Raw genomic sequence first — 19360 nt, 5'->3', positions numbered from 1 at the left:
CCCTGCCTACCAGAGCAAGACTCAGTTTTTTCCACCACCAGTCCCTCCCATCAGGAAGCTTACAAAAACTTCTTAGCCTTGTCCACCAGAAGTCAGACACAAGCAAGAAAAACCACAATCCCAGGTGACTAGAATGAAAACCACTATATAAAAAGTTAATCAGAATGAAAAAGCAGGAAGTTATGTCCCAGATAAAGAGACAAGATAAAACCCCAGAAAAACAAGTAAACGAAGGGGACATAGGTAATCTTCCAGAAAAAAGAATTAGGCATAATCATAGTGAAGATGATCCAAGATCTCAGAAACAGAGTAGAGAAGATGCAAGAAATATTTACCAAAGACCTAGAAGAAATAAACAACAACAACAAAAACAGAGATGAACAATTCACTAGAAGGACTCAATAGCAGAATAACTGAGGCAGAAGATTGGATAAGTGACCTGGAGGACAGAATGGTGGAAATCATGGCCACAGAACTGAATAAAGAAAAATGAATGAAAAAAATGAAGACAGCCTGAGAGACCTCTGGGACAACATTAAATGCACCAACATTTGCATCATAGGGGTCCCAGAAGAATAAGAAGAGAGAGAAAGGATCTAAGAAAATATTTGAAGACATAATAGCTGGAAACTTCCCTAATAAGGGAAAGGAAATAGTCAACTAAGTCCAGGAAGCACAGAGAGTCCCAGGCAGGAGAACCACAAGAAGAAACACATCAAGACACATAGTAACAAAAATGAAAAAAATTAAAGACAAAGATAAAATATTAAAATAAACAAGGGAGAAATGACAAATAACATACAAGGGAACTCCCATAAGGTTGCTGATTTTTCAACAGAAACTGTACAAGACAGAGAGAATGGCCTGATATATTTAAAGTGATGAAAGGGAAGAATATACAACCAAGAATACTCTATGCAGGAAGACTCTTGTTCAGATTTGATGGAGGAACCAAAAACTTTTCAGACAAACAAAAGTTAAGAGAATTCAGCACCACCAAACCAGCTTTACAGCAAATGTTAAAGGAACTTCTCTAAGCAGGAAATACAAGAGAAGGAAAAGACCTACAGAAAATAAACCCAAAGCCATTAAGAAAATTGTACTAAGATCATATGTACTGATAATGACCTTAAATGTAAACGGATTAAATGCACCAACCAAAAGATATAGACTGGCTAGGCAGATGAAAACATGTGCATGTATGCATTTCCCTTACCACACCACTCTACTTAACCCCCCAAATTGTATGTAACCATATTGCATTGTTAGGTTAATCATGTTGTTATTATGGCTTGCAATTGTAATTATCTTTTATATTTTGTCTTGTTAATGATTGTGAAAACTGATAAACATCTTTTACTCTTGTGATTATGTAACTATTAGTTTCTTAATATCAATGTATCATGATTGGTCAACAGAAAATAATAGAATTCTATATCAAAAAATTAACATTTAATAGAAAAACCGGTAATCACTTTTAAAAATCCAGATGCATTTAAGAATTATCTTGGAATTTTTTGAAAAATACAAATGTCCAGATATTGCTTTTTTTCCTCCAAAGCTCCAGATGTGTTTCTAATGGGCTGTCACATTTAAAAAGAGTTGAACTATATGATGACCTTTTATTTTTATCAGGTTTGTATCACTTTCAAAATTTTATATTCAGTGCTCCCTTGTCATTTAGTTTATGCTTTCCAAACTTTGTCTCTTTTGTTGTTGTCATTCTTTCTCAAGCTTTTAGCATAGCAGAAAAACTTTTGTGTGTGTGTGTGTGTGTGTGTGTGTATTGTGTGTGTGTGTGTGTGTGTGTGTATATATATAGTATGTATAATATAACATACACATTTTAGCAAATTTATGAATTACTTCCTAGATAAAAAACATGATATTTTGATTCCACTTATTTGACTTAGTATGAATAGAATGCTAGCTTTCTAATTTATATTCACTCAAATTTTTGATATAGTTCCATGTATTTTGGCATCTAGTATTACTGCTAAAAGCTAGAAAATTTATTATCCTAGTGATTTAAAAAAATTTTTGAATGAGGTTTGAAAGTTCTAATCCAATTCTGAGAATATAAAGAAATATTATGTTGTAAAACAAAAACAGGAAGTTAACATGATAACAATATTATTAACTTAAGTACAGATTTTGTTAAAATTTGACAAAATTTTATGCTAGTGTTCATTATTTGTTTCTATACCTTATTCAAGACTCCACATTGCATTTAATTTCATTGAGCAGCTTCAGCTGCATTCAACAAATTCTCTTTTCATTTGTATTCTATTACAAACATTTTCTAATTTGCCTTGTTACAGCTCTTTGATACACTCATCGTTTAAAAGTGGACATTTAATTACCAAATACATGGGATTTTTAAAAAGTATCTTTAATATTAATTCCTCATTTAAATGCTTTCTTCTCTGCAATCACCCTCTGTATTTTTTCACTCTTCTAACTTTATTGAAGCTTTCAATGGTTAAGTCAAAGGTCTCCCTTGGCATATGTCACATTGCATTTGAAATTATGTGGATCATTTTCAAATATCTTTTGATATTGAATTCTAACATAATTCCACAGTGGTAAGATAACAGATCTTGTATGATTTCACTACCTTTAGACCATGAAAATTTTGCACAATGTCTTATGTCCCTGGATATGTTCCTGTGTCTCCTACTTTACAGTCTATGGGAACTTGAATAGAATTTGTATTCTGCTGTTGTGTGAAAACTGTATAAATCTTAACTATGTTGAATTGATTCATGGTGCTCTTCTATTATATCCTTCTACCTTTCTGTCTATTCATTCTATTAATTTTTGAGAGTTTGATATTGAAACTCCAACCAAAAATCTTAATTTATCTACTTAAAATATAATTGCAATATATAGTGGGATTATATGTAACCTTGTTCTATACTTTCCAAGTCTCCTGTAAATGTATTATAATACTTTCATAATTTAAAATATAAAAAATAAAAAGCAATAACATTAATAGAGATAAAGAATGGAATTGCATAATGATAAATGAGTCATTTCTCTAAGAAAATATAACAATCCTTAAAACATACTTTAGGTATATTTGTGTATGTGTCTAATAACAGAGCATCAGACTATGTGAGGCAAAACTAATGGAACTGCAAAGAGATACTGATGAATCCATCATGACTGGAGATTTCTAAACCTCTCTGTCAGAAACAGATAAAACCCAGGGGCTTCCTTGGTGGTCCAGTAGTTAAGGCTCCACCCTAGTCAGGAAACTAAGACCCCACATGCCATGTGGTGGGGACAAGAGAAAACAATAAATATAGCAGGTAGAAAATCAGTAAAGACAGAATTGAACTCAATGGTAACATTAATCAAGTAGATTTAGGTGACATCTATCTGCTGTTTCATCCAAAAGCAGCAGAATACAGTTTACTTAGGCACATATGGAACATTAACTATGATAGACCACATTCTGGATCATAAAATACACTTTAACAAATTTAAAAAAATATATAAACCATACAGTGTCTGTCCTCTTACCAAAAGGGAGTTACACTGGAAATGAGAAACAGATAATTGGATAATCCCAAATTTACAAATAATAAAAGATGGAGAATGTGTGGAGGAAAAGGGAACTTAATACACTGTTGGTGGGAATGTAAATTGGTGTAACCATTGTGGAAAACTGTATGGAGACTCCTCAAAGACTAAAAATAGAGCTACCATATCAACCGCCATTCCCACTCCTTGGTATATAGCTAAAAAAACCCACAAAAACCTTAATTCAAAAGATACATGTACCCCAAAGTTAGGGCTTCCATGGTGACTTAGTGGCAAAGAATACACCTGCAAATGCAAGAGATGTGGGTTCAATCTCTGGGTTGGGATGATCCCCTGGAGAAGGAAATGGCAACCCACTCTTGCCTGAAATCCCATGGAAAGTGTAGCCTAGCAGGCTACAGTCCATGGGGTTGCAAAAGGGTTAGATACCACTTAGCAACTAAATAACACCAACCCCAAAGTTAATAGCTCTATTTACAACAGCCAAGACATGGAAACAACTCAACTGCTCATCAAGACAATTGGCTTAAGAAGATGTGAGATATATATATATATATATATATATGTAAAATGGAATATTACTCAGCCAAAAAATGAACAAAACATCACTATTTGAAGGAACACAGATGGATCTAGAGAATATTATACTTGGTACAGTAAGTCAGACTAAGAAAATCAATATACTATATGATATCACTTATCTGTGGAATCTAAAAACTAACAAATGAATCTGTATACAAAAAAGAAACAGAGTTGTAAAGTTTGAAAACAAACTTATGGTTAAAAAAAGAGAGGGGGATGGAGGGTGGGAGGGACAAATTAGGAGTATGAAATTAACAAATACAAACTAATATACGTAGAATAAATAAGCAACAAGGATAACCAGTATAACCCAGGGACTTATATACAAAATCTTGTAATATCCCATAATGGAATATAATCTGAAATATATATATATAACTGAATTATTGTAATTCAACTATATTTCAACTAAAAATGCAATGCCATTTACAATTGGTAACTATCAAAATGAAATACTTAGTTATTACTCTAGCGCAATATGAATAAAATCTATATGAGAAAACCCACAAAAGCCTGATGAATGAAATAAACAAAGAACTACATAAATGGAGAAATATTATGTGTTAATAGATGCTGTTGATGTATTCAGTCACTAAGTAGTGTCTGACACTTTGTGACCCCAAGGACTGCAGCAAACCAGGCTTTCCTGTCCTTCACCATCTGCCAGTTTCCTCAAACTCACATACATTGAGTTAGTGATGCCATCCAATCATCTCATCCTCCGTTGTCCCCTTCTCCTCTTGCCTTCAAGCTTACCCAGCGTCAGGGTCTTTCCAATGAGTCAGCTCTTTGCATCATGTGGCCAAATTATTGGGGCTTTGGTACCAGTCCTTCCGATGAATTCCCTGGTGGCTCAGAAGGTAAAGAGTCTGCCTGCAATGTGGGAGAACCAAGTTCGATCCCTCGGTCAGGAAGATCCAGGGAAATGACAAACCAATCCAGTATTCTTGCCTGGAAAATCCCATGGACGAGGAGCCTGGAAGGCTACAGTCCATTGGTCACAAAGAGTCAGACACGACTGAAGTGACTTCACTTCACTTCACTTCCTTTGGGATAGACTGGTTTGATCTCCTTGATGTCCAAGGGACTCTCAAGAATTTACTCCAGCACCACAGTTCAAATGCAAAAATTCTTCAATGCTCAGCCTTCTTTATGCACCAACACCCACATCTGTACATGATTTCTGGAAAAACCATAGCAGTGACAATATAGACCTTTTTCAGCAAAGTGATGTCTCTGCTTTTTAATACGCTGTCTAGGTTTGTCATAGCTTTTCTTTCAAGGAGCAAGCATCTTGTAATTTCATGGCTGCAGTCACCATTCACAGTGATTTTAAGACCAAGAAAATAAAGTCTGTCAGTGTTTCCTTTTTTTTCACATCTATTTGACACGAAGTGATGGGACCAGATACCCTGATCTTAGTTTCTTTGAATGTTGAGTTTTAAGTCAGCTTTTTCACTCTCCTATTTCACCTTCATGAAGAGGCTGTTCAGTTCCTCTTCACTTTCTGCCATTAGCATGGCGTCATCTGCATATCTGAGACTGTTGATATTTTTTGCAGCAGTCTTTATTCTAACTTGTGATTCATCTTGCCCAGGATTTCAAATGATGTACTCTGCATAAAAGTTAAATAAGCAGGATGATAATATATAGCCTTGATGTGCTCTTTTTCCAATTTTGAAGGAGCACATTATTCCAGGTCTGGTTACAACTGTTGTTTCTTGATCTTCACACAGGATTCTCAGGAGGCAGATAAGGTGGTCTGCTATTTTCCACAGTTGTTGTGATCAACTGAGTTCAAAGATTTAGCATAGTCAATGAAACAGAAGTAGATTTTTTTTTCTGGAATTCTCTTGCTTTTTCTATGATCCAACAGATGTTGGCAATCTGATCTCTTGTTCTGCCTTTTCTAAAACCAGCTTGTACGTCTGGAAGTTCTCGGTTCATGTAATGTTGAAGCATAGTTTGAAGGACTTTGAGCATTAACTTGCTCTCATGTGAGATGATTACAACTGTGCAGTAGCTTGAACATTCTTTGGCATTATCCTTCTTTGAGATTGAGGTGAAAACTGGCCTTGTCCAGTCTTATGGTCACTGCTGTTTTCCAAATTTGCTGGTATTTGAGGGCACCACTTTACCAGCATCATCTTATAGGATATGAAATAGCTCAGCTGGAATTCCATTGCCTCCATTAGCTTTGTTTGTAGTAATGCTTCCTAAGGCCCACTTGACTTCATACTCCATGATGTCTGGCTCTAGGCGAGTGATCACACCATGCAGTTATCCAGGTCATTAAGACCAATTTTGTACAGTTCTTATGTGTAGTCGTGCCACCTCTTCTTAATATCTTCTGCTTCTGTTAGGTCCATACCGTTTCTGTCCTTTTTTGTGCCCATCTTTGTGTGAAGTTTTCCTTTGGTATCTCTAATTTTCTTGAAGAGCTCTGTAGTCTTTCCCATTCTATTATTTTCCTCTATTTCTTGGCATTGTTTACTTAAGAAGGCTTTCTTATCTCTCCTTGTTATTCTTTGGAACGCTGCATTCACTTGGTTATGTCTTTCCCTTTCTTCTTTGCTTTTTGCTTCACTTCTTTTCTCAGCTATTTGTAAGGCCTCCTCAGACAACCATTTTTCCTTTTTGTATTTCTTTTTCTTTGGGACCATTTTGGTCACTGACTCCTGTACAGTGTTACAAACATCCATGCATAGCTGTGTATTGTCTATTAGATCAAATACTCTGTCTATTGGATCAAATACTTTGAATCTATTTGTCACTTCCAAGGCACTTGATTTAGGTCATATCTGAATGGCCTAGTGGCTTTCCCTAATTTCTTCAACTTAAGTCTGAATTTTGCAATAAAGATCTGATGATCTCAGCCAAAGTCAGCTCCAGATCTTGTTTTTGCTGACTATATAGACCTTCTCCATCTTTGGCTCAAATAATATAATCAATCTTATACTGGCATTGACCATCTGGTGATGTCCATGTGTAGAGTAATATCTTATGTTGTTGGAAGAGGGAGTTCGCTATGATGAGAGTGTGTCCTCTTGGCAAAACTCTCTTTGCCCTACTTCATTTTGTACTCCAAAGTCAAACTTTCCTGTTACTCTAGGTGCCTCTTGACTTTCTACTCTCACATTCCAATCCTCTATGATGAAAAAGACATCTTTGTTTGGTTAGTTCTAGAAGGTTTTGTAAGTCTTCATTAAGCTGTTCAACTTCAGTTTCTCCAGCATTAGTGGTTGGGACATAGATTTGGATTACTGTGATATTGAATAGTTTTCCCTGGAAATAAACTGAGATCATTCTGTCATTTTTGAGATTGCATCCAAGTACTGCATTTCAGACTCTTTTGTTGACTATGGGGGCTACTCCATTTCTTCTAAGGGATTCTTGCCCACAGTAGTAGTAGAAATGATGGTCATCTGAATTAAATTCACCCATTCCCATCCATTTTGGTTCACTGATTCCTAAGATGTTGATACTCACTCTTGCCATCTCCTTTTTGACCACTTCCACTTTACCTTTATTCATGGACCTAACAATCCAGGTTCCTATGCAATATTGTTCTTTACAGCATCAGGCTTTACTTTCTCCATCAGACACATCCACAGCTGGGCATTGTTTCTGCTTTGGCTCAGCCTCTTTGTTCTTTCTGGAGTTATTTCCCTGCTCTTCCCCAGCATCATATTGGACACCTACAGACTTGGGTGGGGGCTCCTCTTCCAGTTTCATATCATTTTGCCTTTTCATACTGTTCATGGGGTTCTCAGGGCGAGAGTACTGAAGTGGTTTGCCAGTCCCTTTTCCAGTGAACCACCATGGCCAGTCTCCTATGGGGTCATTTCTCCTTTCCCCCGGGTCTTGGTGTGCACAGTTTTGTTTGTGCCTTCCAATAGTCTATGTTTCCACCATCCTGTGGAAGTTCTGTAATCAAATCCCTCTATCCTTGAAACCTGGGGATTCCCAGACCTTTGCCAAATCCCCAGGTTGGACAGTCTGACGTGGGGCCTAGATCCTTTGCAACAGTGTGAGAACTTCTTTGGTATAATTATTCTCCAGTTTGTGGATCATTCACCTGATGGCTCTGTGGTAGGGCCCCTGGCTCTATGGTAAGGTTAATGGTGACCTAATCCAAGAGGAGCTATGCCAACATGCTGGGCCTCCCAAGTCTGCTGCTGCCAGTGCCCCTGTCTCTGTGGCAGACCACTGCTGACCCATGCCTCTACAGGAGACCCCCAAACATTCACAGGCAATTCTACCCCAGTCTCTTGTGGGGGCTGACTGTTCTCTTCCCCAGGGTCCTGGTTCACACAAGGTTTTGTTTGTGCCTTCCAAGAGTCTCTCATGGGTATGGGGCTTGATTTTAATGTGATTGTTCCCCTCTTGCCATCTTGTTTTGGATTCCTCTTTGTCCTTGGATAGGGATATCTTTTTTTTTTTAATGGATTCCAACATCCTCCTTTTGATGCTTGTCCAGCAGCTAGTTGCAATTTTCTCACAGGAGAGTTCTCACAGAAGATGAGCACACATCCTTCTACTCTGCTATTTTGGAGGCCACATCATGTTAAAGGATAGGAAAACAATATTATCAAAGTGTCAATTCTTCCCAACTTGATCTATAGATTTAAAATAGTCCCAGTCAAAATTCCAGAACATTTTGTGGATTTCAGCAAACTAATTCTAAAGGCAAAAGACATAGAATGGCCAACACAATATCAAAGGAAAAGAATAAAGTTGGAAGACAGACACTACCTGATTTGAAGACTCAGTATAAAGCTAACATAATCAGGAGAGTGTGATGTTCATGAAAGAACAGACAAATAGATCAACTGAACAGAAGAGAAAGCCTAGAAATAGACCCACATATATACTATCAATGAATGTTTAACAAAGGAGAAAAGACAATACAACAAAACAAAGGCAGTTTAGTTTTCCACAAATGGTGCTGGAACAGTTGGACATCCACATGCAAAAATAAAATAAATAAAAGAAGAAAAAAGAAAGAAAAGAATATATATAGAGACCTTACACTCTTCATAAAATTAACTCAAAATGGGTCATTAACCTAAATTCAAAATGCAAAATCATAAAACTCTTAAACAACAACATAGGGGAAATCCTAGATGATCTTGAGTATGGTGATGACAGTTAAGATGTACCACCATGCATGATCCATGAGAGAAAATTAAAAACTTAAGTTCTGCAAAAGACAATGTCTAGAAAATAAGAAGGCAATCCATAGTTCAGGAGAAAACACTTGCAAAAGACACATCTAATAGAATATTGTTATTCAAAATATATAAAGAACTCTTGAAACTCAATAACAAGAAAATAAAGAACCTCATTAACCAATAGCCAATGAACTTAATATATTACTAAAGAAATTATACTCATGGCAAATAAACATATGAAAATATGTCTTATATAATGTCATAGGAATATACATATTAAGATACATGTTAGAATGGCCCAAAATTGGAACTAGTAACAACACTAAATGGTGTTACTCATGTGGGGCAAAAGACATTCCCATTCAGCTGGTGGGGATGTTAACTGACACTCCTTGGAAGACTTTGTTGGTTTCTTACAAAACTAAACATACTCTTACCTTACAATTCAGCAATTGTGCTCCTTGATATTTACCCAAAGGTGTTGAAAACTATGTCCACACAGAATCTGTTCATAGATGTTTATACCAGCTTTATTCATAATTGCCAAAACTTGAAAACAACAAAGATGACCTTTGGTAGATAAATGGATAAATACACTGAGGTACATCCAAGTAATAGACTATTATTCAATGCTAAAAAGAAATGAGCTTTCAAGCCATGAGATGACATAGAAGAACCTAAAAATACGCATCACTAAGTGAAAGAAACCAATCTGAAAAGTCTACATACTGTGAGATTTTAACTTTATGACTTTCTGCAAAAAGCAAATTAGGGCAGTGAAAATACTTTGTATTTCCATAATGATGGATACATATAATTATATATTTGTGCAAATCCATTAAGAGTGAACTTTAATGTAAAGTATGGATTTTGTATAATAATGTGTCTATGTAGGTTCAGTTTAAAAATATTTGCAAAGTTGATATAGGTGGCTGCACAACATATTAAGTGCCATTGAATTATAAACTTTAAAATGGTTAAATTCATGTTCTGTGTATTTCACTTTAGTAAAAGGAAAAGATTGGAAGAGAGTGAGATTGGATCAATTATACCTTATGGTCTTTATACCTTATAAAGACCGTAATATTTTTCTTTGCTTGTCTTTCTATTAAGATTGCATTAATGAGTAAAAGCTAAATCCTTTAAAAGGATTCTCCCAGCCTTTCTTTTCAGGTCAGGGATGTTGGTTACAGAAGCTGTGACTACAATGATCTCAGTGGAAATAAAGATAACCTTAAATGAATAAAGTTTAGGATTGAATTGAAAGAAAATACGAAATTTAAAAAATGAATTTATTTTGAGTAAATGCATTTATAAAGTTGCCATTTAAGGAGATGGGAAAATCTTGAGAATAGAAAAGACTCTAAATTGTCACCAAAAGATCTAAGGTCTCCACTGGTCATATTAAAATTGAGATGCCTATAAGATGGAGATGTTAAGTAGAGAATTGTATATCATTATACAGTTTGAGAGGAGGTTTACTTTTTGAAGCTCCATCATTATAACTTTGATGAGCTCTTGTTCCTTAAATAATTTGCTACTCAGTCTGTCAACTGGCAATCATATACTGGGTTCCTACAATGTGGAAACCATAGGGATGTTAAACCATAAGGATGCAGAGATTAAGGATAGAGTCTCAATTCTAGAGGGAGACAAGATAATAGTATATAAGGACTTGAGCTCACAAAAACACCAAAACCACAACTAATTGATGAAAAACTATTGACAAAAACCACTGGAACCTGGCAGAAAAGATATTCTATATCAAAACACAAAGAAGAAGACACAATTAGATTGTGGAGGGGGGGCACTTTTACCATATAATCAAATCCCATACACACTGGGTGGGTGACCCAGAAATTGGAAAATACTTATATTGCAGAGGTTCTCCCACAGGAGTGAGAGTTCTAAGCCTATGCCAGGTGCCCCAACATTTGAGTCTGGCACTCAGGGATGAGAAGCCCCCAGAGCATTTGGCTTTAAAAGCCAGTGGGGTTTCAGTTCATGGGCTCCACAGGACTGGGGGAAACAAAGACTCCATTCTTGGAGGGTGCACACAAAGTTTAACATGAACTGGGACTGAGTAAAAAAGAGACTCCATGGGAACCTGGGCCAGACCTACCTTTGTGTCTTGGAGAGTCTCCTGGGGAGGTGGAGGTCAACTGTGGCTCACTGGGAGGTCAAGCACACTGGTGTCAGAAGCCCTAGGAAATATTTATTGGCATGAACTCTCCTGGAGATTGCCATTTTGGCACCAAAACCTGGCTTCACCTAAGAGCATGTAGGCTCCAGTGCTAGGAAGCCTCAGGTTAAACAGTCAACAGAATGGGAACACAGCCCCACCCATCAGCAGACAGGCTGCTTAAAGCCATCCTGAGTACATCGTCACCTCTAAACAGACATCTGACACAGCCCTTCCCACCAGAGGGATAAGACTCAGCTCCAGCCATCAGTGGGCAGGCACCAGTCCATCCCACCAGGAAGCCTGCACAAGCCTCTGACCAGCCTCATCAACCAGGGGACAGACACTAGAAGCAAGAGGAGCTACAATCTTGCAGCCTGAGGAATGAAATGAGATGACAGAGAAATATGTTCCAGAAGAAGGAACAAGATAAAATCCCAGAAAACCTAAGTGAAGTAGAGAGTAGTGATAGTAAAGATGATCGAAGATCTCAGAAAAATAATGGAGGCACTGACCAAGAATTTATAAGAAATGTTTAACAAAGAGCTAGAAGATTTAAAGAACAAACAGGTGAACAATACAATAACTGAAATGGAAAATAAACTAGAAGAAATCAATAGCAGGATAAATGAGGTAGAAGAATGAATAAGTGAGCTGGAAGACAGATTGGTGGAAATCATTGATGTGAATCAGAATAAAGAATGAAAAGAAAGTGAGGACAATCTAAGAGACCTCTGGGATAACATTAAATGCACTGACATTCATATTATAGGGATTCCAAAAAAAGAAGAAAGGGCCTAAGAAAATATTTGAAGGAATAATAACCCAAAACTTCCCTAGTATGTGCAATGAAACATTCAGTCAAGTCCAGGAAGTGTGGTGAGTCCCACACAGGGTAAACCCAGGGAGAAGCATGCCAAGACACATAGTAATCAAACTGACAAAAATTAAAGACAAAGAGAAAAAAGCAATGAGGAAAATCAATAAATAACATATAAGGGAATCCCCATAAGGTTATCAGATGATTTTTCACCAGAAACTACAGGCCAGAAGACAGTGGTAGGACATACTTAAAGTGATGAAAGGGGAAAACCTACAACCAAAATTACTTTACCCAGCAAGGATTTCATTTAAATTTGAAAGAGAAATCTAAAGTTTATAGACAAGTAAAAGTTAAGAGAATTTAGTACCACCAAACTAGATTTACAACAAATGATAAAGGAACTTCTCTAGGTAGAAAAGAAAAGGCCACAACTAGAAATAAGAAATGTACAAATGGGAAAGCTCACTGCTAAAGGAAAAATATACACTAATGTCAGGAAATCACTCACACACAAATATGATATCAAAATGAACAAATGTGAGGAGAGTAAAAATGCAGAAAATGGGATCACATTGGAAATTAAGAGCAAGCAGCTTAAAACAATTCCTGTATATATAGAGACTGCTATATCAAAACCTCATAGAAACCACAAACCAAAAATTTACAATAGTTACACACACACAAAAAGAAAAAGCAATCCAAACACAACCCTAAAGATGGCCATTATACCAAAAGAGAAGAGAACAAAAGAGGAAGGGAAGAAAAAATACCTTTAATCATCTCACACCAGTCAGAATGGCCATCATCAAAAAGTGTATAAATAATAAATGCTAGAGAGTGTGTGGAAAAAAGGGAACCTTCTTATGGTGTCAGTGGGAATGCAAACTGATACAACCACTATGGGGAACAGAATGGAGATTCCTTTAAAAACTAGGAGTAAAACTACCATGCTACTGGTAAGTCACATCAGTCATGTCTGACTCTGTGCAACCCCATAGATGGCAGCCCACCAGGCTCCCGTCCCTGGGATTCTCCAGGCAAGAGTACTGGAGTGGGTTGCCTTTGCCTTCTTCCTAAAACTACCATATGACCCAACAATCCCACTACTGGGCATATACCTTGGGGAAACCAGAATTGAAAAAACACATGTATCCCAATGTTCACTGCAGCAATATTTACAATAGCTAGGACATGGAAGCAACCTAGATGTCCATCAACAAATCAATGGATAAGGAAGTTGTGGTACATATATACAATGGAATATTACTCAGCCATGAAAAGAAACACATTTGAGTCAGTTCTAATGAGGTGGATGAACCTAGAGCCTATAATACAGAGTGAAGTAAGTCACAAAGAGAAAGACAACTATCATATATTAACGCATATATATGGAATCTAGAAAGATGGTGCTGACGATCCTATGTGCAGGTCGGCAAAGGAGACACAGACATAAAGAACAGACCTTTGGGCTCAGTGGGAGAAGAAGGTGGAATGATTTTAGAGAATAGCATTGAAACATATACATTACCATATGTAAAATAGATAACCAGGGTGTGTTTGACATAGGACACACGGTATCCAAAGTTAGGGCTCTCTGACAACCTGGCAGGATGGGTTGGGGAGGGTGGTGGGAGGAGGGTTCAGGATGGAGGGGCCACACATAAGCCTATGGCCGATTCATATTGATGTATGGCAGAAACCATCACAATATTGTAATTATCCTCCAATTAAAAAAAATTTAAATCTTGAAAAGCAAATCCTAAACAATTAAGATTGTTTAGGCACAAAACAATGCCACAAAATGGCAATAAGAACATATGTATTAATAATTACCTGAAATGGTCAAATGGATTTAATAATCCAACCAAAATACATAAACTGGCTGAATGGACATGATAATAAAACAAGACCCATACATATGATTTCTACACGAGACCCACTTCAGATCTAGGGACACATACAGACTGAAAGTGAGGGAATGGAAAAAAAGTATTTCATGCAAATGGAAATGAAAAGAACGTTGAAGTAACAGTACTCATATCAGATGAAATAGACTTTAAAATAAAAACTGTTACAAGAGACAAAGAAAAATTCTACATAATTATCAAGAGAGTAATCCAAGAAGAAGATAAAACAATTGCAAATATATATGCACCCAACATAGGAGCACCTCAATATACAAGGCAAAAGTTAACAGCTATAAAAGGAGAAATTGACAGTAATACAATAACAGTGGGGGGACTTTAACCACCCTCACTTGCGTCAATAGACAGATCATCTAGACAGAAAATCAATAAGGAAACATGGACCTTAAATGACACATTCAATCAGATGGACTTAATTGATGGTGATATTCATAGAGCATTCCATCCAAAATCAGAATACACATTTTGATGTGTTTTTTATGGCTTTCTAAAATTTGCCTGATATGTAAGAGATTCTCTGCTACTTTTTCATTAGAGAAAATTGTTCCATTTGCAGCTGTAGATTTGGCATGTCTTTTGGAGTAGGTGAGTTCAGGATCCTCTTATGTTGTGGTCTTGAATAAGAACTCAGTATGTGTTCTTTTATGTCTGGCTTCTTCACTTAGCCTGATGATTTTGTATTTTATTTTGTATTTTATCCCTAGTGTTGCATGCATAAGTAAAATCTCTCTTTTTATTTCTGAGTAGTATCCCATTGTATGGGATTCCCAGGTGGCTCAGTGGTAAAGAAACCACTGGCCAATGCAGGAGACACAAGAGATGTAGGTTCTATCCTGGGGTTGGGAAGATCCCTGGAGGAGGAAACGGCAACCCACTCCAGTATTCTTGCCTGGAAAATTCCATGGACAGAGAAGCCTGGCAGACTACAGTCCATGGGATTGCAAAGAGTCAGACACAACTGAGCACCCCACTGTATAAACATACCACCACAATATGCTTGCTATTTACCTGTTGATGGATACTTGGTCAGTTTCAAGTTTTTTGCTATTTTGTATAAAACTGCTGCTAATACTCATGAGCAAGTCTTTGTGTGGCCATGTGCTGTCATTCTTTTGTGTAAACAGCAAGGAGTAAAATGGATGAGAAGGTAAGCATATGTTTGACTTTTTAAGAAACTGTCAAACAACTTTCCAAAGTGGTTGTAGAATTTTACATTCTCACTTTCTTTGGATTATGGATAATGAATAAATTATCAATAAATGGATAAATGTCTTTTAAAATCTTTTGCTAATTTTAAAGTTGTATTATTTGTGTTATTATTGAAGTGTAAGAAATTTTTTTATTTATCTTGAATATATTCTCTTTGTCTGATATACATATGTATTTAATAAACTTAAATAGTGTATAATCTATTAAAATATTGAATCACTATATTGTATATCTGAAAGTAACACAATTGTAAATCAACCATACTTCAATAAAAAAGAAGTGATATATGTATCTAAGTTATATATGTATATAAATATATATATATATATATAAACAGGTGTGTGTGTATATATATATACATGTATACATACACACACACACATATATATATATATAAAACCTAGAACAGCTTTTAAGATGTGGTTTAAATTTATAGGTGGGAAAACTGAAGCTCAAATTGCCATTGCATTTATCATTTTAAGAATGCTAAGACTTCCCTGGTGATCCAGTGATTAAGAATCTGCCTACCAATGCAGGGGAAACAGGTTCAATTCCTGGTCCAGGAAGATTCCACATGCTTCTGGACAAGTCTATGTGCTGCAACTACTGAAGCTGCATGCTTTACAGCCTGTGAGCCACAAATACTGAATCCTGGGTGCCTAGAGCCTGTGCTCCACAGGAAGAGAAGCCACAGCAACGAGAAGCCTGTGCACTGCAGCTAGAAAGTAGCCCCCACTGGCCTCAACTAGAGAAAACCTGCATGCTGTGGCAAAGATCTGGCACAGCCAAAAATAATAAATAGGTAAAACAAAAAAGCAGAATTCTATAAGGGAGATATTATTTCCTTCTTAGAAATGAGCAATCACAGACTCAGAAGACATTATACAGCCAATAAATAATGGAGCCAGAATTCAAACAAAGATCTATTTAATGCAAAATCATACATTCTTAATCACTAAAGTATTTCAGTTCTCAGGAAAGACTTCATAGAGCAACAAAGAGTTGAGGTGGGTCCTGAAAACTGAATAGCTTGGGATAGGTGGAACAAAGATGCAAAGGAGATTTCAAGTGGTAAAAACAGCATAAGAAAAAAGACGTGAATACTCAGGGTTTGGGGAGCAGTAAGAAAACCAGCCTGACTTAAATGGAAAGTACACTTTGGGAACTAGTGGGATCAAAGGCTAGAAAAGCAAATTAGGTTTAGAATGCAAAGGGCCTTGAATGCTAGGCCAAGAAGTTTGTGTTATAAATCTTTTTATCTTTGACTCTTCCTCTTCTTTCTGACCTCATAATCAGTTGGTCTCTTATTTTACCATCTAAATTCACCCTGGCACCTAGTACAGTATTGCCTGGTTTCTAGTAGAAACCCAATAAACATTTGTTGAATGAATTATTAAATATTTCTTGAATCTATCTTCTATTCTCTACCCCAATTAAATCAGTTCAGGCTGTCATTCTTTTTCTTGTCTGATAATTCAATAACCTCCTAATTAGGAATCTCTACCTTTTCTACCTGATGATGGGAAAATAGAAGGAAGGAGTATATCTAAGTCTATCTGTGATGCAACCTTTAATCATTTAGGACTTAAAACTTCCCCTACTCCAAAACCATTAGCTTCTGGCTCATCCCACTCTCTAGTTGAGCTTTGTCAACTATGTGTCTTGACTTTTTGATCAGTTACAATTTGGGTTTGCTTTCAAATTGTGGGGCTTTCTAAGTGGTGCAGTGGTAAAGAATCTTCCTGTCAATGCAGAAGACACAAGAGAATAATGGGCTTTGGTGGCTAAGCTTCTCAACTCACCACTTAATGCCCTACCAAGTGGATTTGGCTTTGGTTTTGTACTATCTTTTCTTTCTTTCATAAGTGAAAGTGAATGTTTCTGTCGTGTCTGACTTTTTGTAACCCCATGGACTTACACAGTCCTTGGAATTCTCCAGGCCAGAATACTGGAGTGGGTAGCCATTCCCTTCTCCAGGAGATCTTCCCAACCCAAGAATAAAACTCAGGTCTCCCGCATTGCAGGTGAATTCTTTACCAGCTGAACCACAAGGGAAGCCCCAGCCTCTGAACCTATAGGCACAAGGAGCCCAGCCTCTTACCTTTCCTTGCCCATGCTTACTATCCAACTGGGCTCCTTTCCTGTCTGGAATATGGAAGTGAAATACTGCAGACTCCTTCAGCCTGCCATCAGTTTCTCTGGCCTTCCTTTGAGACTTTTAAACTATAGACTATGATTGCTGAACCTCATGCGAAGAGTTGATTCTTTGGAAAAGACGTTGATGCTGGGAGGGATTGGGGGCAGGAGGAGAAGGAGATGACAGAGGATGAGATGGCTGGATGGCATCACCGACTCGATGGGCATGAGTTTGAGTAAACTCCGGGAGTTTGTGATGGATAGGGAGGCCTGGCGTGCTGCGATTCATGGGGTTGCAAAGAGTCGGACACGACTGAGTGACTGAACTGAACATAACTGATCTCATGACTGCTGAAATGGTTCTACTTCACCTTCCGCATTGTAACAATTCAGCCTTTGAGAAGAAGAATATGAAACCACAACTGACAGCTGCCATTACCTAAATGGAAAAGTAAAGGTAAAAAGTATAGGCCTGTATTCTTAGTATGATCTCCCCACGCACAGCAAGCTGCTTTCACCCAAGAACAACTTAAATGAAAGCCTACACAACTGCTTAGTTTTTTGCTGAAACTTGGAAAATGTATAGGAGTTAGCAAGGTTTGAATTATAAGAGTAATAGTATTCTTCAAGCTCTACTTAATCAAGAAAGTAGAACACCAGAGAAGTTCCTGATATGGTGTGAGTTTCTAAGATCAATTCATCTAATTTTTTAAATGAATCTAAATCTAATTAAATGAAAAAACAGTTTACCTAAAACCTGCATTTCCAAAACCAGTTTGCCTAGTGAATAATTCTTTTGCTTATAATCTGCCTAAAATTCAACTATCATTTGAGTGTTTCTATATGTGGTTGAGTGACTTATTTTTTCCTTTTCATCTTTTTGACATTAAAAAAATTTTTATCCCACTTTTAAGGATTTTAAAACCATTTTGTTTGTTGATATTTCCTCATTAATATTGTAGTTTTAAATAATCATTCATCAAATTTTCAGTATTATATAAAAATGGGATTCTCCTGAAAAATTTTGGAGGGTCTTTTTTTATTTTTTAATCCAGAATGTCTAAGGATTTGTTTTAGAAAAAAAGTCATAATTCAATATTGTATAACTTTATTTTTCACATAACTTTAAATATATTAAAGAGTTGCAATAGGAACTCCCATATAACCCTTCCCTCAATTCACTAATTATTTACCTTTTATCTTATTAGCTGTATAATTTAAAATAACTTATTACTAGAATACAAACCACTCCAAAAATAATTGGCTTGAAACAACCAACATTAACTTTCATGGTTCTTGCTGGGCTAAATAAGCAGCTCTTCTGCCAGTCTTACTTGAAATCTTTCATGCTGTTACACTGAGATGGCAGCTGGGGCTAAAATTGTCCAAAGGCTCAACTGTGATGCCAGGATCTTGGGATGGCTATGCTATGTAGTTTCAGAGCCTTGCCTCTTCATTTAGCTTTTCTACCTGACCTTTCCTGCAAGATATTCAGAACTCTTACATGGTATCTTGAGACCCCACAAGCACAAAAAGGAAAGCTACCATGTCTTTTTAAGGTGTGGACTCAGAAGTCCCAGAATGTCACATTATACTAGTTCAAGTAAGTCACAGGCCACTCCAGATCCATGTGGAAGGAAATTACCTAAAGGCACATATTAAAAGCTAGGTGGTCACATTATCTCAAATTTCAGTGTACTATGGGAAACAACTGGCTTCCTTTCCATATCTGCAGCTCTGTTCTCCAAAAGTAAAAATCCTAGCTCACATGTTCCTCAAT

This window comes from Muntiacus reevesi, chromosome X (assembly GCF_963930625.1).
Source record: "Muntiacus reevesi chromosome X, mMunRee1.1, whole genome shotgun sequence".
NCBI lineage: Eukaryota > Metazoa > Chordata > Mammalia > Artiodactyla > Cervidae > Muntiacus > Muntiacus reevesi.
The sequence above is the reverse complement of the archived record's forward strand: the minus strand, read 5'-3'. Positions refer to the sequence as shown.